This window comes from Musca autumnalis, unplaced genomic scaffold (assembly GCF_047663935.1).
Source record: "Musca autumnalis isolate F117 unplaced genomic scaffold, ASM4766393v1 scaffold_2, whole genome shotgun sequence".
Taxonomy (NCBI): Eukaryota; Metazoa; Arthropoda; class Insecta; order Diptera; family Muscidae; genus Musca; species Musca autumnalis.
The window spans coordinates 206,596,432-206,607,896 of NW_027411755.1; the positions used below are offsets into that span (position 1 = coordinate 206,596,432).

At 38.6% G+C, this 11,465-nt stretch overlaps 1 protein-coding gene across 8 annotated transcripts in view; it reads right to left on the reverse strand.

Annotated features, from left to right (window-relative positions):
* Trpgamma (Transient receptor potential cation channel gamma) overlaps positions 1–4,227 on the reverse strand; it is a 129,451-nt gene extending 125,224 nt beyond the window's left edge. For 3 of the 8 annotated variants that reach the window (XR_012410057.1, XM_073966288.1, XM_073966292.1), the window contains exon 1: positions 3,958–4,206. The gene's annotated coding sequence lies outside the window, so the exon portion shown is untranslated. Of the gene's footprint in view, positions 1–3,923 lie in introns of all 8 variants that reach the window. The other 5 variants (XM_073966289.1, XM_073966290.1, XR_012410058.1 and 2 more) reach the window with 4 other exon arrangements.
* Between the last annotated feature and the right edge of the window lie 7,238 nt (positions 4,228–11,465).

The window sequence follows — 11,465 nt, forward strand, 5'->3', positions numbered from 1 at the left end:
GGAGACTGCACTTAATGAAGTCGTTGGTTTAATCGAGAGGAATATGATGGGCTCAAACTATACGTTAGCAGCGTTTCTAGATATAGAAGGCGCCTTTAATAACGTCAAACTCGAATCCATCCACAATTCACTCTTGAACTTAGGTGTTTCCACTACGCTGATCAATTGGATCGATGGAATGCTTAGCGGCAGGATAATCAATTCAAATATCGGTGAGACCTCCATTCGGAAGTCTGTCACCAGGAGCACACCACAAGGAGGTGTATTATCACCACTGCTGTGGCTCCTGGTGATTAACGAAATACTTAAGGAATTTGACCAACTACGTATAAAGACTGTAGCTTATGCTGATGACGTGGTCATAATGATCACCGGGAAGTTCCCACAAACGCTATCGGAACTCATGCAAGGAGCTCTGGACAAATTATCAAGATGGGCACACAACAATGGACTTGGGGTGAACCCATCTAAGACAGAGCTGGTTCTATTTACGAACAAGGGAAAAGTCAAACCATTCACCCTACCAACGCTGGATGGAGTGGCCCTAAAGCTCTCCCTAGAGGCCAAGTACCTTGGCATTATCCTGGACCACCAACTAACGTGGAAAAGGAATGTCGAGGAACGTGCCAAGAGAGGACTTATAGCCCTTTATTCTTGCAAGAACTCTATTGGTAAGAGTTGGGGTTTGAAACCACAGGTCATACACTGGATTTTTACGGCCATAGTTCGCCCCATTCTAACTTATGGTTCATTGGTATGGTGGAATGCTTTGAGTAAGACATCCCTTCTCCGTAAGATTAATGTCGTTCAAAGAGCGGCATCTCTCCTAATTACCGGTGCCATGAAAAGCACTCCACAGGCTGCTCTCAATGTATTACTGGATCTTCATCCGATGAATCTCGTGGTACAGGAGTTGGCAGCAAAGAGTGCTCTCCGACTCAACGAGTTAAATTCATGGCGTAACTTCGACTACGGCCATGCTGCTATCTTACGACAATCTGGACTATCGGTGGGCTTGGAGGTAATCAGTGACTATATATCACCACAATTACACTTCGACGACATTGAAGTTCGGATACCTGACAGAGAAGCCTGGACCCACAACTCCCTACCTCTACCCGGTATAGAGATTTATACCGACGGATCCAAGATGGAAAAGGGAACAGGAGCGGGCGTCTACAGCGATACCCTCAACTTACGGATCTCGTACAAGCTAAGCGAAAATTGTAGCGTCTTCCAAGCCGAAATCTTTGCGGTCACGAAAGCAGCAGAATTGATTAAAAACATGGAAGAGGGTATATAGCCGGACCGGTGACTATCTATGTGGATAGCCAAGCGGCCCTAAAATCACTTAGATCCCATTCAATCAAATCTGCTGCGGTCTTGCACTGCAGGAAAGCTTTGGAGGCCCTACGATCAATCGTTACCTTGTGCTGGGTCCCGGGGCATTGCGACATCGAGGGAAATGAAAAGGCGGATGAACTGGCACGTCGCGGATCTGAGTCAAACGACATCGAAATCGATAACTCAATCAGGCCACCCCTGTGTCACTTCATGCGGCTCCTAGAACAAACATACAGGGAGAAGGCTGGTCAGATCTGGAATAACGAACCTGGCTGCAAGGTATCAAAGGCAATCTGGCCCAACCTCTCCAAAAGGAAGACCACTTCCCTACTCTCTATGAGAAAACCCGATCTAAAACTAATGATTGGAGTTATCACGGGACACTGCAGTATAAGATCAATGACCTGCAAATGGGATAGAGATGACCCCACGGACTACTGCAGATTATGCGAAGACGAAGAAGAAACAGAGACGATTGAGCACTTATTATGCCGTTGTCCAATGCTCAGGACCAGGAGAGTTCAAACAATGGGTGAACATACATTATCATCTCTGACAACATTCTGCCAAGCCGAGCCGACAACACTGCTTCTTCTCGCCAAGGGTCTGAAGTGGCTTCAACACGAACAAACTACAGCATCTTAATACGGCTAACCTCCTTACTCGCTCTCTCTCTCTCCTTACAAATAATCTCTCAATCCGTAGCACTTACTTAATCATTCTCAACTATCCTCTAACTTACTTAATTATTCCTTTTTCCTATTTCTAAACTCGATATGCTATTATTTCTTTTCTTTTCTCCTACCCTTACTATAGGATGAACACAATGGACCATAAGGTCTCCGAGTGGAGTGGCTGTCCAACACGACAGCTGCGCGTCCTTTAACCTAACCTAACCTAATGGTTGGAGCTCAAGATAATTCTCGAAGTGGTTTGCCGATTCGGTCCAAAATGTGGCCTTCGTAATATTTTGTGCAAACTTAGTTTAAGTTCGACGAAGATAAGCCATATCGGTGCACTCCTTCAGGTACTTCCCCCACAAAAGTTCAAAAATGTTCGGAAAAATTGTGTGCACGGTAACTCTTGATGGGCGTGACCGATTTGGTCCATACTTTACACATCCTAATATATCTACCAGATATAGATCAGGTTCGAATATGGACTGTATTTGTCCACTCCTTCGGTTACCTACCACGCAAAATTTTGGATAAATTCACTTTAAGAACTGCTCTCGAAACCCTTTGATTTTTGTTGCAGCAACTTGTATTCGTTGCCTCAATTACGATAGTAAAAGTTTTTTAAGGGGCGAGTCCATACTTCTTGAGAAAATAGCCCGAAAGTCGTAAAAAACCCCTAAGGCACCATATGTAGTGGTTGGAGAGCTCGAACCGAGCTCGTGCACACTTTCGATATTGTAATATTTCTTCGAATATAAGATGAAATTCGAAGGTGGTGCCTATAGCTCCACTCCCCCACAAAAATTCGAAAATATTTGCTAAAAGTGTACGCGCGATTTCTCATAGACGTAGCAACCGATTTGGTCCAAACTTTGGATCTCTAAATATTGTCGAAACTTAATTTATGTTCAAATTTGGGGTCTATCTGTCCAATCCTTGTGGTGCCACCCACGCAAATGTTCAACATTTTTGTGTGGTTAAGGGTATGTTCGAGGATACTTTCTACATATTTTCCGAAGGTTTTCCTATCCCCGCAAATTTTTGAGCTCTAATCCCATCCATACTTTTGTCGGTTCATACGCCCGAAATTTTGAAAATCCCCCTAAATCCATAAGTTTTTTTGGGAAAAAGGTATTTCAATCCACCCAGGCTGAGGGTATATCTCTGTCGGAAAAGCCGACGTTTAACTTGTTTTACTTCATTTTCTCCATTTCTATCTCGCCTTATTCTACTATTCTCCATAGTAAATGGTTCGTAACGGTTTGTTTTGTAAACTTGTTCATGTTTCGTTTCCGGCTAAAGCGGAAATGCATACAATATTGACCCCAGACACACAGAGACACAAATATACATTTACATGGTGGCTACTCCAACTAAAAGTAGCTAAAACTTCAACATGATTTTGAAGGATAGAAGTAACAGAGAAAGCAGAGAGAAAAAATAGGGTGGGGTAGCGTATTTTTCCTACAGAAACATAAAATAAAACACTGCAAGGCACGCGACTAAGGATGGCAAAATGCGGTTTGTATGCGATTCCTTTTTGAAGGTAATAATTGGCTGTTAGGTTGGACGGTCGGTCGTTCGCTATATAAAAGAATGTTTATTATAGTCTGCAGTTGTTACTTTGACGTTTTAACTCTTGGGGTGTTTGACCTATAACTGTATTTAATGGTAATTTTCACGTTCATTTCTGTAACATGCATACGAAGCCCATTCACCAACACTAAGGCTGCCAACATGAAATGCGGTCAAATTGCAGTTTCAAGTATACTTCACTGATTTAATATATAACAACAACAAAAACAAATTTCATTCAATAAATTATTTTTTTTTTTCTTTCACACCCAAAAAAAGGTTAACACTTTGGAAGTAATTTTTCATTGATTTTTTTTTTTCGTTTACCCCACTTGGAAATCGTTGCATTTAACGGACTCACAATATTTGTAATATTTAAAAAAAAGAACCTTGACTGGATATATGCACTGGATTTCTCTGCGAACAAATAAACACACATACAAAATTTCTTAAATCCAATTTCTTATTATTTTTCTTTTTTTTTTTTTTTGTTATTAACAAAAAAACTATTTCATTCACACTTTTCCCCAAAAAAAGCTCTATTCGTTGTTTTTCGTTTATGTTATTTTCCGAATTTTCATCCGTTTTCCTGAGCTGTAGAATTGCAACTGAATTGTCGAGCAACTGGAGCAGCAATCCATTGGCCATATTTTTACTTTGCAACATAAACGCAGACACACACACAGAAATAAAATACAAACCTTATTGGAAATGTGGGCTAAGAGTGAGTAGCAGTGATGGCATGTCAGAAACGTGTGCAACGTGGGGAAATAATGAAATATTTATGGAAAATTAATAGCTGCTTGAGAGGAGAAGTACCGAAGTAGTATTCAGTATGGCCCATTATTACGAGGTGTAGAGTTTGGGTGAAGTCTGTTGATCCATTCCAAAGTTATTGTGAGCACCAGATAACCAGACAGACATACAAACGAAAAGGACTTAATCGACTCCAAGCCCAAAAGACTTAATCGACTCCAAACATACTACTTGTGGTCTAAAATCATTATTTTGATGAGGTACATTTTTTGATCGTAGCCTCGTGAGCCTAATGGCTGAGCGTATTGAAAACAGAAAATAAGTACAATAGCATTTTGTTTTCCATCACTATTCAAATATATCTCATTCCTATCGTTTCTTACTCTCTGACTCTAAACTTTGCCAAATTTTGAGCATAATGAAAAAGTAATGTAGGATGCATTTTTGTTGCACCTGCACATCGTTTAATACGGCCCCACCATACATAATAATAATGAGTTTATTTCCTCGTGAGAGAGAGGAGAATATGAGAATATGTGTGATGGCATCCACAACTATATGCGTTCGGCTTGTATATGTTGTGGATCCCATAGTATTGACTAACGTAAAGGAACTGCTCGCTCCACTTTAGTTTGGCCTGTTGTGTGAATCACGTGTCATTGTGGTTGTTTTCTCCCCCCGCCCCCCCCCCCAACATTTGATTCATGAATGTTGAACATTGAATTTTCCCACTGACTGATTGATTGACTGTATGGTGTGAAACATCATTTGTTTGTTTACATTCTCCACGTTGTCCTTGTTGTTGTTGCTGTTGTGGATGTTTTTTTTTTTTTTTTTAAGATAAATCTTGTAGTATTTTACTTACTATTGCTGAGTGTTAATGAGATGTGTTGTGAAAGTCACTCAGTTTTTTGAGTGGGATTTTTTCGCCGGCTAGGTTATTGAACTTTTGCAGTGGGGCAAAATAACAAATTTTCTGTTTCAAATAGATTGTGTAATTAATTCAAATATAAAGAAGGAAAGGAGGTTTTTACTCATTTTGTTATAAAGGGCAATACAGAGCCAAAAGAGGCATATTTGGTTGGCGTTGGCAACACAATGTCTGAGTAGACGTGTTTTTATTCAACGCAGCTGATCGTTCTCTAATAATTATTCTCGATTAATTATTTTAACAGCTAAATCGCAAATAGACGATTAAATAAAATTATCCCGATCTGAGAATATTGCATAATTTGTGGACTTGCTGTTGTTGTTTGCATAGTTACTGACTTTGCGGCTGTTCTCTTTCGATAACTGTTTATTCCTACGCTGTTTTTATACCCTCACCTCTTATGCGGGCAATATGTTCCTCATCGAAATAATGGTTTTAGACCCAAAGTATGTTTGGACGAAATCCGTTTCAGACAGTTTGGAGTCGATTTAGCAATGTCCGTCCGTCTGTCTGTCTGGCTGGCTGGCTGGTGCGCACGATGACTCTCGAACGGATGAACCGATTTGGTCCAAAATTTGGCTTTCGCAATATTTTGTCCAATCTTAGTATAAGTTCGAAGATGGGTTATATCGGTCCACACCTTCCGGTACCTCCCCCACAAAAGTTCGGAAATGTTCGGAAAATTTGTGCGCACGATAACTCTTGAAGAGAGTAACCGATTGGGTCCATATTTTGCACATCGTGAAATTTCTACCAGACTTAGATGAGGTTCTAGTATGGACTCAATCGGTCCACTCCTTCGGGTACCTCCCACACAAAATTTCGGAAATGTTCAGTTAAGGACCTGTTCTCGAATCTCTTTAATTTTTGTTGTAGCAACTTGTATTCACTGCCCCCCTTGCGACGGTAGAAGTTTCATCAGGGGCGAGTCCAACTATCGAACGGATTTACCGATTCGGTCCAAAATGTGGCCTTCGTAATATTTTGTGCAAACTTAGTTTATGTTCGAAGATAAGCCATATCGGTCTACTCCTTCAGGTACCTCCCCCAAAAAAGTTCAAAAATTAAGTCAGTAAACGGGGGCAAGTCCAAGTTCTTGAGAAAACAGACCGAAAGGAGTTAAAAATCTCCTATGGCACCATATGTAGTGGCTGTAGAGCTCGATCCGAATACTGCGTTCCTCCACACTTTGGATATCGTAATATTTCATCGAATATTAAATGAAATTACAAGGTAGTGCTTATAGTCCGGTCAAAATAGACATGCGTATAAGGGGGAAATAGCAAAAATTCCCCCAAAGCTGAATTTTGGTGGAGAGCTAGGGTTGGCCATTAGAAGCAACGTCCTAAAAGTCCCCATCGATCCCATGTGTGCAAAAGAAGTTATTCGGGGTCAAAGGTCATTTTTGGAGGCATTATTCAGTTTTTTTAAATTTTGTAGATTCAATAATTGTCTACAAGATTGGTCTTTATGACTCTTAAAAAAGACTTACCATTTTCGAGATATCTCGATCTAAAGGTCAAATAAAAAATTAGCCGCATAAGTACATTACGAGGCGAACCAGTTAAAGTAACGACACTGTGTGTTAGATACTTTCGTAAGCTTTCAAACGATATCCACTTTGCTTTGTTCAGTAGAACCGAGTCTAACCCGGTTTTTAAATTTGGTCTTTCGGGTCTAATAACCGGCGAACCGGATCCGCAACCATTAAAAATTATACATTTCCGTAATCAGCGCAACAAACCCTACCTTCGGACCAAACTTGAAAAAAATCGGAGAGTTTTCGTTGGGGTCGTTCCCGTTGGGCTTTCGATTATGCATGTGGGTCAAATGGGCTATTTTTGCATAAAATAATTCTAACATTGAATAACTCTACTAAGCACGCTCCGATTTTCTTGGAACTTTTTTTAGAGGATAGCTATAATTTCGCTCTTCAAGAAAATATATATTTTTTTTGGGGACAGACCCGATTACTTCGTTTATTTTAGCCGGTTCGTCTGAATATGTGTATATTTCCCTTATAAGTGCATAAAAATCATGTGTTTTTTAGAACAGCTATATCTCAAGAATGGTTCCTTCTAGGAAAAAAATTATAAAGGTCAAACTTGTAGATAATTTTTCTGTCTACAATATTTACTTTAGTCACTTTTTAATTAGATCAACCTTTTTCAAGAAATAAATCCGAAACCCTAAAAACCTTTAAAATTTGACCTTTGACCCCGAATAATTTGTTTTGCACACATGGGATCGATGGGGACTTTTAGGACGTTGCTTCTAACGGCAAACCCTAGCTCTCCACCAAAATTCAGCTTTGTGGGAATTTTTGCTATTTCAATGTCTATTTTGACCGGACTAACTGACCTAGACTAATGACTGAGGGTATAAAAACATTCAAATTAGGTCTAGCAGTTGCAGAGGAAACTTTCCCGAAATTTTGTGTGGGAGGTAAAGTTGTAATTATACCCTCAGTATTTATGCTAACGAGGGTATAAACACTTTCATATGAGCAAAATGTGCCTAATCTAAATAATGGTTTTAGACCCCAAGTATGTTTGGACGAAATCTGTTTCAGACAATTCGGAGTCGATTTAGAAATGTCAGTCGGTCTGTCTGTCTGGCTGGGGCGCACGATAACTCTCGAACGGATGAAACGATTTGGTCCAAAAATTTGGCCTTACCAATATTTTGTTCAAACTTAGTTTATATTCGAAGATGGGCCATATCGGTCCACTCCTTCAGGTACCTCCCCCACAAAATTTCGAAAATGTTCGGAAAAATTGTACGAAAGATAACTCTTGAAGATAGTAACCGATTTGGTCCATACCTTACCCATCGCGAACTTTCTATCAGACATAGATGAGGTTCCAATATAGACTTTATCGGTCCACTCTTTTGGGTACCTCCCACACAATATTTCGGGAAAGTTAAGGTTAGGACCTGCTCTCGAATCGCTTTGATTTTTGTTGTAACAACTTGTATTTGCTGCCCCCATTACTGCAATACAAGTTTTATCAAGGGCAAGTCGGTACTTCCTGAGAAAATAGAATGAAAGGTGCAAAAACCCTTGTAGTGGTTGAGCGCAAGATAACTCTCCAACATATCTGCCAATTCGGTCCAAAATTTGGCATTCGTCATATTTTGTCCAAACATAGTTTAAGTTCGAAGATAAGCGATATCGGTACACTCTTTCAGGTACCTTCTCCCCAAAAGTTCAAAAATGTTCGGAAAAATTGTGCGCACGATAACTCTTGAAGGGAGCGACCGATTTGGTCCATACTTTACACATCCTACAATATCTACCAGACAGAGATCAGGTTTGAATAGGGACTATATTTGTCCACTCATTCGGTTACCTCCTACACAAATTTTCGGATAAGTTCACTTTAAGAACACCGTGGTGCAATGGTATGCACACCCGCCTTGCACGCAGAAGGTCGTGGGTTCGATTCCCCGGCCAGGCAACATCAAAATGTTCAACGGCATGAGTATTTCATCCATTGAAAACTTCTCTATAAAGTGGTATCGTAAGACACGCCGGACTCGGCGATAAACAGTAGGTCCCATATCATTGAGCTAATATGAATCGGGGTGCACTCATTGATATGAGAGAAGTCTCCCCTGTCCCGTCGGGGATGTTTGTGGAACAATTATTATTATATTATATTCACTTTAAAACCTGCTTTACGATGGTAAAAGTTTTTTCAGGGCAAATCCATACTTCTTGAGAAAACAGCCCGAAAGGTGTTAAAACCCCTAGCCATATGCCATAAACTCTCGAACTGATCAACCGATTTGGTCCAAAAATTAGCTTTCATCATATTTTGTCCAAATTTAATTTCAGTTCGAAGATGGGCAATACCGGTCCACAACTTACGGTAGTTTAAATTCCAAGATGGGCAATACCAGTCCACAACTTCCGGTACTTCCCCCCAGTACTTAAAAAATGTCACTAAAATGGTATACACGATATCTCTTAAACGGGCCAACCAATTTGGTTCAAACTTGGCATCTCCTAATATTTAGTCCAAATTTAGTTTAACTTCTCACCCATGGTAGAACAAATACAAGGTAAAGTTAATACTACAACAAATACAACTCGAACAAAACAACAACCACAAAGGAATTTGTTTTTGTTTGTAACGTTACTGCCAGTTGTATTTGTAAACAATACAAGGAAATGTCTATAAATTATTGGAATTTAAAAAACTAATAATTTTTCACATTTGGTTGAATATTTTGGAAAACATGAATAAAAATTCGTTACATTTTCAATTTTTATGTTTCCACATCATTCCACTAAATGCACAAATTCCCGCAGAAAGTAGAATTCTTGCAGAAAAGTTTGGGGTCGCTGGAAATTCATAGAAAAAGGAGAAGCTGTTTCAATGTTTTGTTTTAGAAATCAAAGAAGCACATGTTTATTAGGGCTTTATTTTTTAAATTTTAACAAAATACCTCACATATTAACAAACGTTGTATCGCCTCTACAAGCGGGGATTTACTGCGCGGTTTATCGTTCGAACTTGGAGAAGGTTACATATCATTGATATGAAGAAGTCTTTCTGGGAAATGGTTTTTTCCGAATGATATATTTTTTTCTCAAAAAATATATGTCCCTAATGTACATCGAAATAGAAATAAATGTATAAAATGTCATATGAAATTTGACACTAACGTTACAACCTAGTTCAGTCAGCTGTGTATTGCTGCTACCTTTTCTTATTCTACCATGCTTCTCACCCTGCGTTTACACATGACAGGATAGTTGAGTTCATGTATTGATTGTCAAAATCCAACACTGGCCTGTGTGACGTAGGCGTCCGGACAACTGCAAAAACATTTGTAAAACTTTATATCAAAATCATCGATTTCTTTTCATTTTCCTTTCACATGCTTTGTTTTTGTTCATGTTCTTCTGTTTTCAATACATTTCAATTATTATCTCACACATTTTTACAACAAAATGTCAAAAATTTGTTAACCCTACTGTCTCTGAAAAAATTATGGGCAGTTGGGATACAAACGACAAATGTATGTGTGTGTTAGTAAATCAGAGTTGTATTTGAAGACAAATTGTCTGATGTAAACACCTAGTTAGTTCAAAGGCAAGTTGAAATGTACAAAAAGGGTCACAAAATTCTGAAAAGACCCTAAATACATTCGATCTGTCCTTAGATGAAAGTTTCAATTCACATAGGCTGAGGGTATATCTCTGTCGGCAAAGCCAAAGTTTTTTATCAGTACGAAGTAGTTCGACTGTAGTCAAATCTGAAATGAAATATTAATTATTTTGGTTCAGTTCGCCTTAAGTCATTTGGTATAAAAGCCAGTAGTGGAATTCTGTAACTCATGTTTTGACTTACCGACAAAAATCGGTGAAATTAATATGCTTATAATTTCGGTAATTAACGAAATTTTTCGGTAAGTTAGCAACAATGTTGTCAACTTGATTGATACTTTTCATTCAAAAGTTTGCGTTTTTATTTTACCGATTTTTGTCGGTAACTCAAAAAATGTGTTACAGAATTTCACTACAGATAGGTGAAAACTATAGTATCTCCGAAAAAAAATATTTACGAGTGAAAAGTTTATAAACAGGGGTAGTGGTGTAGAGTATCACATAGTCGGCCCCATCCCGACTAAAGCCTTGCTCAATTGTTTTTTTTTTTTTTTTTTTTTTTGCTAATTTTGGTCATCATAGATGGTATATTTCTGGGGTACCATTATATATCCACTGCCCGGGAAACAAATCGAGGAAGAATATGTATTTGATGACATTGTACTGCTGTAGTCAAGGAATATCTTCAGTACTCCGTTTCATTTAACAAATAAATTAAACGCAAATATATTTTTTAAAATTATATTTAATATATATTTTTTTGAACTTTGTTCCTAAAATATTAAATAACGGCACTTACATTGTATATTCTTAAAACTAAAACTTAAAATATTTATTTTTTTAGATAAATTCCTCCCTTTCCTTCATCCACCTATAAATTGGTGCTATAGTTCTTGGTTTGTCGAACTTGTGTGGCCGACATCATGCGTTGCATTTGACGCATTCGTTCCAAACGATTTTTCAATTTTTGCGTAAATGAAATTTGCCGATTGATGGTTGACAACTCTTCACGGGCATATTCCGATATGTGATTGACTGAATATTGGACCATTTCTTCGGTTAG